Below are 17179 nucleotides of genomic sequence, written 5' to 3'. Positions count from 1 at the left end.
ATGAAAACAAAGATTGAATTGAACCAAATTGAAATCGAAATTAGAGATGATTCTGTCTCCAATAGCTCCACTTGTTAATAAGGCTGAACCATTCAACACAAGCAGCAGGCTATTTGGCATCTAATTTCAAACCTAAATATAAAGAATAACAGTAATTTGGTACTGATGCAACCACATCTATGGGGTAATATAAATGAACGATGCTAGGCATCTAACCAGAATGCAATACCTGATCTCTTTGAATATTTGGAGAAAATGTTTCATCTTTGTTTATACCATTTCTGTTTAAATAGGAGATTGTCAAATCAGATATTTAAAAGTTAGCTTTCTTCCTTGGCTCTCGTAATAGATGAGACAGAATGAATAGGGGAAATCATAAGATGCACTCTTTATACCCAAATTACTTGGAATAAAATATGTCTTTGTAGCAGATGAAACACATCCTAAGTATGTTAAAGAAAATGATATAATATTTACAAGCTCAAATATAATAGTCATCCATCAATTTTCTGAGTTACAGGGAAGCACAATAGCAAATAAAACAGATCATCTCCGCAGAGTTGTCTCCAAAGTATTCTTTTATCGATACATTATTCTACACCATCAATCAACCATGCTAATCCTAAGAAGGCAAACTAGATATCCATGATGAAAGTAAAATGAAACTCCTCGGATGGCAAATCCTATCTTTTTGGTTGGAGCAAAACCAAAACTTTGCAAGAAGGAACTGACATGTTTAACTGCTGCTGTGATAGGAACATTAGTGAGGACTTTTAGAGAAATGCTTAGAAATCCATTTGTGACTGTCAAAAATGTCCACCTTTTCAAGACACTAATTCTTTGGTGAGTAATGGCTGACTTGGTATTAAACTGGACAATTGAAACAGCATGACCACTGCAAGGAAAAGCAGTGAACTCAGCTTTATTGTTGTTTCTGCTATTATTATTTCATTTGTTTTTAGGATAAAAAGTAGCAGTAAATGGATTTAGGATTGACAAAAGAGCTGGTAGATAATTCCAGCAATTTGTAAGAAAATGTAGAAATAAATAATCTTCCTAATGAAAACTGAGTTTACGATCACTGCCATTGTATAATGTAATGCTATTGAAATACTGTTGAAATGCTGTTGAAATACAATTGAAAAGAGATAATAAATATCAAAGATGAATAAAGAGTATTATTAGCCTTATACGAAGAAAGAGATTTTTCCTTAGCGTCATTTCTGTAAGACTTTGTTCTGTTATGCCAGCAAAAGGACTGAAATGATTTAAAAGAAAATCATTACACATAAAAGAATTTTAGGCTCTCCCAATGAAGCAGTTAGTTAATAGCAAAGGGTGATGGAAATTCTGTTTTAAAATATTGGATGGCAAAAGAATGAAACTTTGATATCAGTTCAGATGAATAAAGACTTTCAAGATTTGATTCTTGGATGGCAGTCGTTCTCCTTAAATGAAAGAGTTTGTGCACACTGCGGGGCTTGGCCAGATCTGACTCAGCACTTTTTTAGAAAATGACAATAGTGCCATCTACTGTTGAAGAACAGTATCACTCATTTAAGATGACCAGATTTTTTTCCACCAAATATTATGACAAAAATCTCTAAATTAGATGAGAAAATCTTTAAATTATGATAAGTGTAAATTCTCTGAAGTATACAAGAATATGAGAACACTCTTTTTGCATGGATAAAAAGTCCATTCTATGCTTTTTTCCACCAGTCATTTTTGTATGCACTTACATATTGTGTAAGTCACTGTTTTTGCAAACATTATAGAAAAATAAATTGAATAATATACAGTATATGGCTACAGTAAAGATTTCATGGATACTTTGGAAAAATTACCCCCCTCTTTTTAATTTTTTGTTTCCATTAGTTTCCGGATTCTTTTCTAAATCTAATTCATTAGCAATAAAATTTTCCTTGTTAAATTTGGAGAACTCATTTCTGGAGAAAACTGCACAAAGCAAGATAGCAAAAGAAACATGTAGATGTGTTCATAACTTTACTGTATTGCCGCTAAACATTCCAATAATGAGTTTTAAGTGGTAATTGTGAATCCCTTAATGTACTTTAGGTATTGGCTATGCTATAGAAGCGATAAAATTTGAAGTTCCTGACTAAATAGACCACATCCATGGAATTTTAATTAAAAGGCATACAGATGAATTGCATTTATTATGTTAGCCACGAAGGGTTCATAGACCAGGCCTGGAAGAAAACAATAGTCTTTGGTCAACAAATCCAGTTTTTAAAATACAAATTGTGACCTGAAGTCATATACTATACTTGCTAAGGCCATTGATACCGTAAGTGCTACAAATGAGCAAATAGTAAGAAAATTAGTTGGTTGTCTTGAAGCTTATTTGAAAAATTTGGAATGTCTCTGCCCAATTTTTAAAAACTCAGGATATTTCCAAGGGCTGTGATAAAGCATGGGGACATTTGTGTATTACAGGTACCTTGCTGGCAGTAGTTTGACCACTGCCACAGTCTTATCTTCCAATTAAAGAACACAGCTATGTTCCTTACTCCTTTCGGTTATTTGTCAGTAACGAGCATCTGGACAAGTCATCACATAACCTTGGCACAGGATGCTGTGTACGTGACACAGGCGACAGGATCCTAAGCCCGAGTTAAGAGTCTGGACAGCAGTGACCTAGATTCATGAAGCGATTCCTGCAATAGCCATAGAATCTCAGCAGCAAGAAAATCCTGATTTCAATGACAATGACTATAACTACATTCGGCCTCATCTCTGGAGACTTTTAACTGCTTTTAACTTTCTGAAGCATAGACCAGGCTCAGAGTGAATCCAGCCTAGTTTCTCGCGAATAGAAATGCACTTGAGTTTGCACATGATGAAAAACGGAAAAGTGCAAGTGGAGACAAATGTTACCACAAAGGGAGTGTGTTCTGAGGGGCTCTGAGAGAAGGTCTTTGAAAGGTTTCAACACCAAAGCAGTTCAACATACTTGTGATGAACTCAGTCTGAAACTGGACCACTGGAAGACAGGAGAACTCAGAAATTGTCCAGAGTAAGCGAGCTGTTTTTGGAATACTAAAAAATATGTTTTCATGGTGTAATGCAAATCTTTTCTCTGCTTCACTCATAGCCATATTTCATAAAACAGTCAAACATCTTCTATTTGGAAGACAGAACTCATGCTTGCCTCACAAGCCCACCGTGCTGCATGGAAATACTATTGTTCACAAAGGTGGATGCTTTGAGTCTTCCGATATGGGAAGATGTCTAATCCTGAGGCCTAACAAGATGGTACTAGAGGGAGGAGAGGAAAAGAGAGGGAATCACGAATCTCTTAATCTCCACTATTGTAAGACTTTTAAATTCACTAAACCACACTTTTTTTTTTTCTATTTTTTTTTTTTAAGAATAGGGAACATGCCCTCTCTATTCATGAAACCCAGCAGTTTCTGCCTCAAAAAATAAAAAGACACTCATAATGTTTATTGGAGTAAATTCCATGGATGATTTCTGTGTTTATATTTTAGTATGTTCTTTTATTACAAAGTTAAGTTTTGGAAAATTATTAACTAAAGTCCAAACCAAGTAAAATGTTAATCTCCTCAAATTCGTAAAACTACCAAAGAAAAAATATTTTAACATTTGTAAATTTTGAGCACATTCCAATTCTGAATTTCATAAATTAGGAAACAAATTAATTAAATCTGCTCAGTGTCATTCATAAAAATTAGGAAAATAATTATGTTATTTTTTATTCTGATGAAACTATAATATTTTCGTGGAAATAAATTAGGTGTTAGAAATATTTTTAAACTTAAGTGTTAGAAATATTCTTATCTATCTATATTATCTATTTAAAACATATTTAACAAATCTGTACTATAACAATAGCCAAGCATTTAAAGTAGAAAACTTAAATAACATCTCTACGGGAAATTATTTCCCAAAGAAAGAAAACCTCTTAGTGCATTGTGGGCAGGTAGAAATTATATACATAGCATAGAAAGCAGTTTATGTTACTGTCACTATAAATCATAACATTCATTTCCAAGAAAAGGAAAATTTGCTGATAGCAAACGATTTCAACCTGCATATATAAATACCAATTTAATTTAATTCTGAATTAGACTGGTTACATTTACAGATCATTAGCACCACCTTGTGGTTATGAATAAATATTTCTCATCAAGGTGCTTCCATAACAGAGACTAGGGTTTAAAGTAGCTTGCTTTGAACAGATTACTTTAAACCAAATTCAGATAAAATATTCATTTCTATGTAAATATGGAGTGTAACATGCGAGCAAAGATATATATCCATATATATATATATATATATATATATATATATATATATATATATATAGAGAGAGAGAGAGAGAGAGAGAGAGAGAGAGAGAGAGAGAGAGAGAGACAAAAAAATGTATACAAGTGGACACTTTGGTCAACGTTGCTCAAGCAGTAGCTTGCTGTAATCAGAAGGGTCTGGATGCTGATGGTAACCACTTTGAGCACCTCTTGTAATTGCAGAAGTCAAATGTGACTTGTATTCATCTTTCGTTATTGGTGTATATTGAGTATTACAATTTTAATAGTTTTCCTTTCTTAAAATGTATACCATATACATTTTTTGGCACCCTATGTTCTATATATAGATCTTGTACTATATATAGTACAAGATACATAGATACAAGTACAAGATACATACATAGGCAAATAAATCTTAAAAGACTGTGCGGGACATATAAATATCCATAACATTTCTGGTAGTCTTGAGAACATCTACTAAGAATGCCTCCTCTCTCTTCTACTAACTGCAAAATTACACAGAGGCTTTCAGTCCCCAGCAGCTATGACCTAAGAGTGGTTCTCAATCCTGACTGCATATTAGAATTACTAGAGGATAATAATAATAATAAAATAAGAATAGTAGTAATAATAATACCCTCTCTGGGCATCCCACAGAACATTCCATCAGAATACTTGGTCCAGGAATCTATAGTTTTTATGAGACTCAAATACAGCCGATGTTTTAAATCTCTGATCTAAAGGATTGGTCAGTTGGGAGAGAATATATAAAAGGGAGAGAAAAGATGAGTCCACATTACCTGGAAGTCTCAGAATGGTAAAATGTTGAATCAGATCATTCAACATTACCTGTTCTGCACAGGGGCTATTAACCTGCAATTACAAAAACAAAGACAGCTGTTTCCTCTTCTAGAGACTTTAAGACTACTTCATAAATGCACCAGATTCATTCACAAAAATGTATTAGTGTGCCAAATAAATAGACATCACATAGAAATAGATGTGGATGAACTACATTTTCTTGGGAAAATCACTATCTGATTTTCACAAATTCTCAGGCCCTAGGGATATGGACAGGTGTTTATTTTTCAAATTCTTGCGTAATTAGTGTGTAGTCTGAAACATTTAAAATGATCAGCATTTATACCTTGGATGTTTAAGGTGTTTTGTGAACTTTTGGGCCATGTGTGAATGTCAACCTTTTTTAATGAAAAGGCTGATTTTACAGCCACTAGACACCTAAAAACACTCTGCAGTTAATATTAATAAGACCGAATGTAATTGAATGTCAGCAGATATGGTGATTTATAAAGTACTTCGTACCCTGTGTATAATGAAAACCCTTGGCATTGAATCCTAATATTTGATGAAACATGATAGTGGCTTTATTTCCAATAGCTGACTTGACCTAGAACCTTCTGTCATTTTTATAGTGAACTACTTTACTCTCTTTCTACCTGTGACTCAAGTTTTCATCTTTAATTATGGAAAAAAGGTACAATTTGAATTTTGCCTTTTTTCCTTTGTTCAGCTATTTGACATATTTTCGAGGCAATGAAATGAATATTTTAGCAACTATATCAGACTTGCCTATATGACTGACTGTATTATAAATACCTTGAAAGCAGACACCTGGGGAAACGGACATTTACCCTACTGATACTGCCTTTGCCAAAAATATTTTTTGGAACTTGTCTTTGGGTACTGCTTTTTATGCTGGTAGCACAATTTTTAAACATCGATTTCTATGTCAAAACTGCTTTGGGGGTGGATTTGAATTTTATTTAAAAGGCATTTGAAGTCAAGACTAATAGTTATTGGATTAGGCTGGGTAATGAGTAACTTAGAATAAAACAAAACAAAATAAGGTGTGTGGATGTCATGTGGGGCAGCCTGCAGGGTCTCTGCTCCCACTCCCCACATAAGAATGCAGGACACAGTGAGGCCAAAAAGGAACACCCACGGAGCCATAAGTAGGGGAGTCATATCACTATATTCTCGCTGGCGGCATCCGCCTCTCTGCAATCCGCTCATGTTAGCTCAGCCACCATCTTCTTGCTAGCCCCCCATTTTTCTGCTAGCGTAGCCACAGCAGTTATATTAGTGGCCAATGGCTCACTGGATACAGCTGACGGCCAACTAGCCACAGCTGATGGCCATCCAATCACAGTTGATGGCCATTTACTACCTGAGCCAACACCTTTCTATGTGAGGCCGAGAGCCTGGAAACTGCTTTCTGGGGCTCTGTCCCCACATGAGGCCAAAAAGGAACACCTATGGAGCCATAGGTAGGGGAATCATACCACTATAGTCTTACCGGAGGCTGGATTCACACGATGTGCAACCTGCTGTCCGCTTTTCTGCTAACCAACCAACTCTCCTCGACTCCCCTCGACTCCCCTCGACTCGACTCCCGAACGTAGCTGCAGCGTTTATATTAGTGGCCAATGGCTCAATGATTACAGCTGACAGCCAACTAGCCATCTACTACCTGAGCCAGCACCTTTCTACGTGAGGCCGAGAGCCTGGAAACCGCTCTCTGGTGCTCTGTCCCCACAGTGGAGCTCTAATTTAGTAAATATCATAGAGGCGGGATGGCAGATGTAAAGCAATCTTTGATGATTTACACTCGCATGTTTATTTTTAAAAAGTTGTAAAAGAAAAAATGTACCAGGGAGCAACAACAAAAACTGGGAGAACACAATCGTAATTTAAGAAAGCAAGCTCATAGTTTATTATAATCCACTAAAAAAATAAAATATTTTAATATTATAATAAAACACTTAATGGGATGTTTTGACCAAGCATACTTCATAAATAGCTTGATAATGAAATATTTCATAAGAGAAAATTGAGAGAACAAGAAGTTAAAAAATATTTGATTATTTGATAAGATCTCTAATATTTTCCCATAGTTTTAAAATGTAAAATTCAAACTTTAAAGAAAAATTTTCTAAGTAGTTTTAATAATGTTTCAATTCACTTACCTTTTTATTCACTTAATATCAATAAAAAGAAGGCTCCCCAAACTTTAATCTCAAACATTAATGTGCATACTACCTACCTGGGGAGATTGTTAAAATGCCATTCCTGGTTCAAGCGGTGCTGATGCCGCTGTATCTTGATTCATGCCTCAGTAGCCAGTGTAGACTTGAACTTGTTATAGATATTCTCACATAAGATTTTCTCCTCCTCTTTTCAGCTTTCAAATATTTTTCCAAATCACTGGTCATGTATAAATGATGTATAAATGATAATCAGGAAAATCAGTCAATTCTGAGGCTTTCTGAAAATCCAAGGCAGATTTGTGTATATTTTTATTGGATGTGTCTGTGAATTGCTTTATTTCATATCTCCAGTAATCTGAATCTAATTAGTGATTCTCTTTGTAGTAATAAAACAACAGTAACAAGTGAACATGTCAAAAACAATTAAATATTTCCATCTGCACTTCTAGTATGACACAAAGTGCCCTGGTCCCGGAATTCAATTCCTGGGATCTTATTTTGGCCCTAACACTAATTAGCATATGATCTTGAACAGGTCAACTAAATTCTGACTTCTGGTATCCAATTCTGGAACAAACCTTTGATGCTAGACAGAAGATTTTAAGATTCCAAAGAGTCAGCTCGGAATCAAATCGCATTTTGACCTTAAACCCAGATTCTAAATACTAATTTCTTGGCTTAAGAAGCTAAGAACCTTGGAACTCTTAAGACTAGACCTCTTTGTCCCTGCTCCTGGGAGAGGATTCTTGTGTCTCCCTTGCTGTTCATGCTTTTGCTGTGATTCTTATTCAGAACTGTAGTTGCTCTCAGATTGAAATGCAGACTTATCCCCTCCAACACTTTCTTAATACTTAAGACTTTCTTCTAAATCCCCATGCCCATAACCACCGTCCTCATTTTGAGGCTGCCTAGAGTTTTAGCTAAGGCTTCTTGCCAAAATCTTCTTGATTTGTGATTGCTTCATCAGCCTGGGCTTTATCTGCTGCCAAGCCACTCCTCATTCATTACACAGCCAGTCTTACATAGGTGTATAGGGACCCACTCAGGGACCAGTCTGTGATAGCAACACAGGTGTTGAAATAACACTCCCCTGAAATATCAGGGGCTAGTTAGGGGATGGAGGTCTGAGGGTGACAAACTGAAGACACTACTGCAGCAAGGCAAACAGGTCAGGTGAAAGAAAAAAGTGAGGAGGATGAATATGTTGCATCACTTCAGTAGAATCCTTTCTTTGTAATTGTCATGCAAACTAGCAGGTTAAGAAAATAAATATTTTAGACAACTGCTTGCTGATATCAGTCATGAAATCACAGGACAGTGAAGTTTATTTTCCCAGTTCATTTAACTTCTGCTTCGTGGTTAAGTGCCAATATTTATAATCATTATCTCTTCTAGGAAGCATCATTTGAATAAGCGGGAATACACTGAAAGCAAGAACAGAAACAAATTTCAGCACTGACCACTGGAAATTTACTTGTGTTAATCTACTTGCTCAAATTACTTATTTTCCTTGATCTCTACTTCACACTGTGCCTGTATTTTACAAAAGCAAAAGCTCAAATACAACACATGTAACAGATAGGAATGTGTATAACAAGCCAATATTAAAACATCAGGACTGCCTCACATCAGTACCTCTCATTTCAGCAAACTCCACTTTTTCAATACTTACTATCCTTTCTGATGACTTGATTATTTTTGAAATGTGTGCATGACCTTTTTGATTATTTGTTTGTATATTTGTAACAAAAATTCTTAGAACTATACACTTTTCTCTGCATAAAAATATGGGTCCCTGGGAACACAACATTACAATTTCCAAGTGTGAATTAGAATTTGCATTAACTAACTAATAAATCTGCTGGTGCTGCCTTTCCAGAGGCCACTAGAGAACCAGTGTTGTATATTCATTTTAATTGAGCCCCTCTGCCTAAAATACTAAGGAGGCAAATGGTTTTGTTTGATGAGAACAGTGTTAAAAAAAAATGAAGACTGAATTTAAATACTTTTAAACAGGGTATGTCAACATCTCATCCCAAATCTCATACCAACCCAACAGCTCCAGAAGATACTCACATGCCTGGCCCCAGGCACTTAAACTTGCTACCCTTGACCCAAGTTATCACAGGAAAATATAATTACTAGTAGCATAGGTATTAAAAAAAAAATAAGGTAGACCCCTTACTGTGTCATTTTATAATTAGTTTTAACTAAGCTTTCTTTTCTTTCTACTCTGGAAATATCCAAAAATTGAACAGTCAATAGCTATTGTTATTTAAATCTAAAAATAATGATCATCGTTCAGTTTAAATGTTTTGTTTTCAAGGATGGATAGACTGAACTACATTGGCACAATGGCTTTAAAATAAAGGCAACTTATTTTTAAAAATCAGTTTGTCATAGCTGAAAATAAATGAAGTCACTCTCAAATACTGGGCAGTATTTTAAGTATGTGAAACAAATAATTTTACAAATTCAATAAATATTTATCAAATATACACTATTATTCAATAAAGGGTACTTCAGACAAAAATAGGGTAGGAACAGATTCACATTAAAAATACATAATATTTCTAATCTGCCTTTGGTTAACGGGAGCTTATATATAAATATATATTATGTATCTAGATGTGTATATATGTGTATACATAGATATAGATTGATAGATATTTCACTTTTAAATATTTATTGATTTTCACCTAAAATGTTTCTCTAATTATAAATACTTTACGGTATGTTGAAACATATCTTCACATTCTACGCAGTATGTGATTTTAAACCATGTTTCAAAGTAGAAATGTACAAAAAAAATCCTAGTAAGCAGTAAGTTAGACGTAGTTTTAGTTCTGAACATTTCCTTATTTTAAAGCCTTGGTATTTTTAAAAGTTAGGTATTGACATTAAGTTACATAAAAATGGAGCCAACAACTAAACAATATTCTTTTTCTTTTTTTCATTTTTTATATATACTTATTTTTAAATCAAAAACAAAGAAGCCACTATCATTGTTCTGATATAATAATAAGTCTTCACACACGTCCGTGGTTTCAAAATACACAGTACGGGAAATCACTTTTATTTTTGGTGCCTTCATGAGTACTTGGTGTTTACAGTTGTTGTTGTTTTGTTTGTTTGTTTGTTTGTTTGTTTCATTTATTAACCAATGTACATTAGAAACAAACTGCCTCTCTTTTGTACTAGCTGGATAGTTCATTATACTTTGGGGATAAAAATGACCCATTGCATTTTGTCTCATTCCAGAATATTCTGGAACAATCGTTATTTTTATAATGTGAGTTATGTCTAATTGTTCTTGTGTCAATGAGGTACATGACATTTCGGTTTTAGAAAAATTGAACTTTCCAGTTTGGTAACCATAGAAAAGATTAAAATTCAATTATCTCAGGAGAAGTAATTATTTGTATATTTTGCAGCTCTTGGACATTGAATGTGAATGATCAGATAACGCAGATCCTTTTATATTGTGACACTAACTTTTGAACTCTGGAGATGGCTTTGGCACACTGTCCCCCAAGCTTCAGTGCAAAGGGTGTTAGACATTTATCTGTTCAGATCCTAGGTTGAGCAACAAAACTGCTTTTGTTCAAAAGAATAACTAACAGATGAGTAATGTAGTCACTTAACCAAAGCCAAATTCCATTGTCAATAAGAGGAGATTTGGATTGTATAGTTTCATCTAACAACTATGTTGGAATTTAGATTTTCCAACAAAAGTCAGAAAGCAACTGTTCTTTCAACTGTATTGTACTATTCTTTCTCAAGAATACAACAGCAATTCATGAAGTAGTTTCATCTGCTCAGTGTTTTTGAGAACTGGCTCTTGCATTTGTGTTACATTTGTAAACTTAACCCCTGAAACAAATTGGTGTTTTCCCTGTTTATTGTCAATAGAATTTTTTTTTTCAGTAGAGTTTTTGAAGGCTGTTGGTACTTCTCTCTCTTTCTCTCTTTTTTTTCTTTTTTGTTTTGCTTTGCTTTCTTTTTATCTTGCTTTGCTTTCTTTTGAAACAGCTTTTAAAGGCTCAATTAGCGAAGGAGTCAAAGTGGAACTAGGAAGCCAATCTTTAACAATGTTTTCCACACTTAAAATTTCTGTAACCATTATTGTGTTATATAAATCATTTTGCCTTTAAGGAAGGACACAGACAGAGTTAGGATACATCCTCTTTCAAAGTGCAGAAATTAAGCTAAGTTCATTGAGGTTTGCTGCTGGGGTACTATATATAAATATTCAACATTGCATCTTGACATCATGAAAGTTCCTAGAGCTTTAGAAAGGGGTAAGTTACTACCAACTTCTGTGTAGCACCCTGGATGAGTCCCTCCCAGTTCAGCTGATGTGGCACTTCTAAAAATGGAAATAAACTTTAAAATAAAACACATACAAATATGCCCGTCCTTCTTTCATGCAGACATCTACAATGCTGCCCACGGAAAAGAATCAAGCAGGTACAGACACATTTATCATACATATATTTATATAATTCTCAACTTTAAGTGTTCTACTGCACTAACAGTATCCCAGTCATAAAATTATTTCTTGTGTGTTTTTTTTTAATTTTTAACAGATTTCTTCACCTTATTTTATACACCTTGTCACCTGCCTTTCCCATCACATTTTTTCTTTGCCCAGCAACTGTACTTTGAAACACATTTTGATTTTCACATGATTATGTTACTTTTGATGTCATCTTACTATAAGGTACCTGTCTTGCGAACTCCAGCATCCATGATATGCTCTGTCTTCTTTCCAGGATATGTTTACTAGCTACCAGTCTTGGTCTCTGACAATGAGCCTGAGGCTTAAACTGCCTTTCACTTCACTTATAGCTTGTTTCTTTAGAATCCACATTCTATTTATTATTATTATTATTTCTCAATTTTGAAGCTTTCCTCATATCTTAGAGTCAGTCCTAAGATTATTTCTAGTTTATAACGTAAAATAACTCTTAATTGTTTATTTACATCGTACCAAGTAATCAGCAGTTGTTTAAAACATGGCATTTTAGCACATACAATAAAAATGAGAAAATAACCTTGTCTTAAATCTATAAACTTTTCTAAGACCAGCACAACAGAATAGTCACTAATAAAATTTATGTTTAGGGTCATAAATGGTGGATCAATGTATGAGTAAGAACATACGCCTTTCATTTTGTTTTGTTTTTTCCCTATAACCATGGCACTGTTAATCTAATACTTTTTCAGTGTTCTTTGAACCCTCAGGTAATGACTATAGCTAAAGACAGGATATTAGGTCGTCCGACTATCTGATTCATTGTTTTATGTTCTACATGTTTATATTTTCAGATTTTTCACTATGATGGCAGAAAATCTAGACCCAGAGGAGGCTGTTATATAAAGTTTCCCTAACGTTCATTACCTTTTTCTAGGGATTCTAACCGATATTTTTCGTGTGGTCTCTCCTAAATGCACTGAAATCCAAAGTAATTAATTGAAGTAAAGCCCTGTATTGTGCATGTGTTCTGAGTAATTAACTGAAGTGAAACACATGTATTGCTAATCTTGCATGCTGTGATTAAGCTAGAAATAAAGACATCTATCAAACTAGATCACTTCTTCATCAAGGAGGAGCAGAAATATCTTCACAGCTGTTTGGCCCATTTTAATCCTATCAGAGCCTGTCATATCATGGGTTTAAGTGAGGCACTATTTCCTCCCTTTCAAAGGTGAATATTAAAATATAAGTATACTAATCAGCATGTGAAAGAAATTATAATGCATTTAAAAGTCTCTTCACTAGTAAAATTAAAGAAACAAAAGGCATTTGCATACTTATTGAACTATTTTTTCACTGAGATGTATAAACACAGAGCTAGAAGGACCATCTGGACTCATGACTCTACTATCAAATGTATCCAAATGATTTCCTCTGGCCTAACTCCTTTACTTTAAAAAACAAAAACCATAATGATGCTACTCCCCCACTGTGAAAAAGAAATCTAATTGATGGACACTTGTTACATTTTCCTCAAGTTAACATTTCTCCCTCTAATAAGAACATAGGTTCTAAAACCATTTGCTTATTCCAAAAAGAAAAGACCCATTTATTCTACCACTTTTATGGTTAGTTACTCAGAATTGCCTCTGGTAATATAAATTTAGAGTTCAGGTCACTCAGTAGGAGTGGGGAATAGTGGAGTAAGACCAGAAGTTGTCTCAGAATAATGAATGATTTGACACAAAGCGATTTCTTGAAAGCCAAAGTTACCATTTCAGGAAATTCATTCTCTTGTGGTTCAGTGAGCCATGAGGGAGGTGAACTGCACAGAATGAAAATAAGTCGAGATTGGACTTTTCATGGATATGGAGCCCTCAAAATGCTGAAAGAGGCACTCTTTCTAGCATCACCCATTGTGTGATAAATCTACTTAGTTTCATCTTAAGGACTAAGTAACAAATTGTAAACTTAATAAATTGGAGACAAATATATATCCATAATCACAATAATATGCACCAGCAAAAAATTCCTTCCTAATTACTTACAAATACTTTAGCAATTATCTGTGCAAAAGAAAATTTTAATTTTAATAAACTGTGTTTTTTCTTCACTCTGTTGTATATTTAAGGATTCATATGTTATCTATCTTTCTGATGGCTCTTTTAGTCGAACACAAAACAAACATGACTTTAGTCTCTCAGACTTCAGGAATCTGTAAATCATAGTGATTTAGCTGCAGATGTAGAGATAGAAACATGCTAATTCGTGGGGGGAAAGGCTGAACTATACACTTAATAAGTTGGACCAGCAAATATTTATACCACTAAAAAAAGATACCAGACAAAGTATTAGTAGTGATACTGAAAATGAGATGAATATATTGGCCAAAATTTAAATATTAGTAAGAATATCTCTATGGTTCAAAACTTCAATTATAATTGCTATGTCAAATGGCAGCATCAACATAAATATATTGAAAAAACAAATGTTAAGGTAAGGAAAAACAAAAATAGGAAACTGGAATATTTTAGAACAACTAAAATTGTTGTTGTAAAAACGCATTTATTAACATAGAAATATGTATATGTTATGTTAAATTAAAAAACAAATTATAAAACAGTTTTTATATTCTATCATATAATACAATACAATACAATATAATGTAAGACAGGGTCTTATATTAATTTTCTCTCCAAAAGATGCATTAGAGCTGATGGTCCAGTGAGGTCTTATTTTTGGGGAAACACGGTATATATCCTTCATGAATTGCTGCCTATGATCATCAGAAATGTCTCCTATCCTTATATCAGGTCTTCCCTCTTTATAAGATCTGGAAGGCTGAGCTCCCAGGAAGACACAGGGCCACGGACACAGGAGGAACAGCAGTCTAAGAAGGCAAGAAAGAGAAAGAACACTTGGAACGTAAGAACCAAGGATTTCAAGAATGAATTACAAGAAGAAAAGCCCAGACCAGACTGTCCCTCCTTCTTGGGGACAGAGGCCAGTGTGGAGACAGAGACTGTTTTCCCTTCGGAGGGAAAGGAGCTCAGAGCTTTCCTCTCCTGCCCAGAAGCTTTCCTTATTCTTAAAGCAAAGCAATGACATGGAAATAATTGTATCTACTTCAGAGGGAGACCAACAAAGAACAAAAAGATAAATATTTGGCCCAAAGTCACGTTAAAGTGATAATGAAATTCTGAACCCCCATAATCAACCTTAGTGCTCCAAATAATGAAGTACAAATGCCAAAGATAAAATCAAATGGCAGCATTAATGACCAATAAATTGAAAAACTTATATTTTTATGTAGTTTTGTTTTCAAACTAATGTTTCTTAACTGGTTGTTCTGGTTTTCTTGAGCCAGTGAAAATGATAAAATTAGTACACTACTATTAGTGTTTTTCTTACCTCAATAGTTTTTACAAGGTTTGATTTGTAATATGATTTATTAGTAGGACAAGAACTATATAAACAAATAAAGCCAATAGCCTCCGAAGTACCTCACACCATGATCTGCCATGAAGTACCTCACACCATGATCTGCCACTGTTTTAGTGGTCATTTGATGGTGGACTTTAATTTGTCTCTAGTTTTTGAACTACTTGAGAAAAGGAATGAGACCTGTAACTATGCAGACAGACTTAATACCATGTTTTGCATACAATGCAAATTTTAAAATATTTTTTAATAGAAGATTAATTAGTCACTGGTGGTTTAGAGATAATGGTTGCCAGAGCCTTTTTATTTATATGACTTTTGAATTTCTCCTGAAATTCCTCCCATAAGTGGTAATTCTACCTAAGTTCCATTTGGTGGAAAAATCAATGCTCTCAACCAAGGAACATCATTTTAATTCATACCAAGTAGATATTTAAGTGTTGCTAAGTTCACTGCCAGCTCAGGACAAACATAGATAAGAGAATATAGATTTGAATCACTTTCCACTAACTACTGCAGAGCTTTTTTTATTTTAAACGGGATAATCTTTTGCTGATCATCTAATATGCAAACATCACAGTGTGCAATTTATGTAATTATGTCATTATTAAGTATAGCGTCCTGTATCTTCTACAGATTACTAAATATGCCTCCTTATATAGCAATCAGCAGCCTGTAAAGAAGATGAAATACTTTTTCCATAAGACAGGTAGAAAACCCAATTCATCTAGGTTTTACATCAACTGGCCTTTGATTTGATGCTTGATATTAATTGTTTTTAAGTGTGTGAATGTTATGTTATTTAGTGTGCCTAAACCACAAATAGCTCCTGGCAAGACCTCATACCATTAACATTGAGATTAGCAAAGGAAAATTTAAAAACACTCATGGGGATTGTTTGTACTGTTTTTGGTTGGGTATGTTTTTGCTCTGTGGGATAGGAGACAGTTTAAAACAGCACTGCATGAAAAAAGAAGCGACTGACCGCAGGTTGCAAGTATGCCTCAGTGAAGCAGAGGTTTCTACAGCTCCTCTCAGCAAAGGGAGGTTTCTAACGGTCCCCTGCTGACTTCAAATGTGTTCACAGCCTGCACCCAGCAGCCACAGTGGAAACTTACCGGTGTGATAATAATCACTTAGAGTGAGACTGTGGTGCAGACCCTTTTCCCCCAACCAGAAATCCCCTGAGTAAAAGCTCAATCCCCTGGGGAGTCACAGAAATGCAAAGGCATGAAAACAGGTGTAGGTTTCCCTGACACTTAGAAAAATTGGGTAAGAACAGCTTTTCACTCTTGATATCCCCAGACTAAAAAAAAAAAAAAAAAAAAAAAATTTAGCACAAGCACATTGTTATCTGAGCTTTAGATATCTAACTTAGAAGTGCCTTAAAACTTTTGTTGACAACATTTTTTATATGTAAAAAGGAATAATTTTTGTTAAAAGAAAAATAAACATCTGGTTGGGGGGAGTGGATATTGATTATATGTGTAAATAAAATCCCGGAATAATACACACAGATATGTTCATTGTTATTGCCTCTGGAAAGTGAGGTGCAGGGCAGAGTAGGACCAGTTCCTTCTATTTTTTCAATTTCTGCATTGCTTGTCTTTGTTACAATCACCATATAGTACTTTGATCATTATTTTTAAAGCCCCCTCTTTTTTTTAGTTACTTTGAACAATTTCCTCTAAAGAAGGTGAACTCTGTTTTCCAAAAAACTGCCTTAACTTTTGGTAAAAGGTGGGGTTTAACTAAATACACATAATCACACATCCTCAAGGTGCTGCATCCTATGGCTCATTATATTTAAAAAGGTGATTTTTAATTAGATTCAACATCTATATGTCACTTTCCAGATTATAAAGTGTTTTGCTCATTCATGTCTATATTTTACAAAACAACAGCCCTCTGAAGTGGATATTACACTAATTTGAAGGAGCAGTATAATCAAAGCA

General features: G+C 34.4%; 1 long non-coding RNA gene across 1 annotated transcript in view; it reads right to left on the bottom strand.

Annotated features, from left to right (window-relative positions):
• Positions 1 to 17179, bottom strand: part of LOC109445061 (uncharacterized) — a 46979-nt gene that overhangs the window by 14090 nt on the left and 15710 nt on the right. The window contains exons 6-7 of the long non-coding RNA XR_016019772.1: positions 7360 to 8727; positions 5096 to 5168 (exon numbers count right to left, since the gene is read on the bottom strand). This is a non-coding gene — a long non-coding RNA (uncharacterized LOC109445061). The remainder of the gene's footprint in view (positions 1 to 5095; positions 5169 to 7359; positions 8728 to 17179) is intronic.

The sequence above is a fragment of the Rhinolophus sinicus genome, chromosome 17 (genome assembly GCF_057876585.1).
Source record: "Rhinolophus sinicus isolate RSI-liver-muscle chromosome 17, RSI-T2T, whole genome shotgun sequence".
Lineage (NCBI taxonomy): Eukaryota > Metazoa > Chordata > Mammalia > Chiroptera > Rhinolophidae > Rhinolophus > Rhinolophus sinicus.
This window is presented reverse-complemented; position numbering and strand designations above follow the sequence as displayed.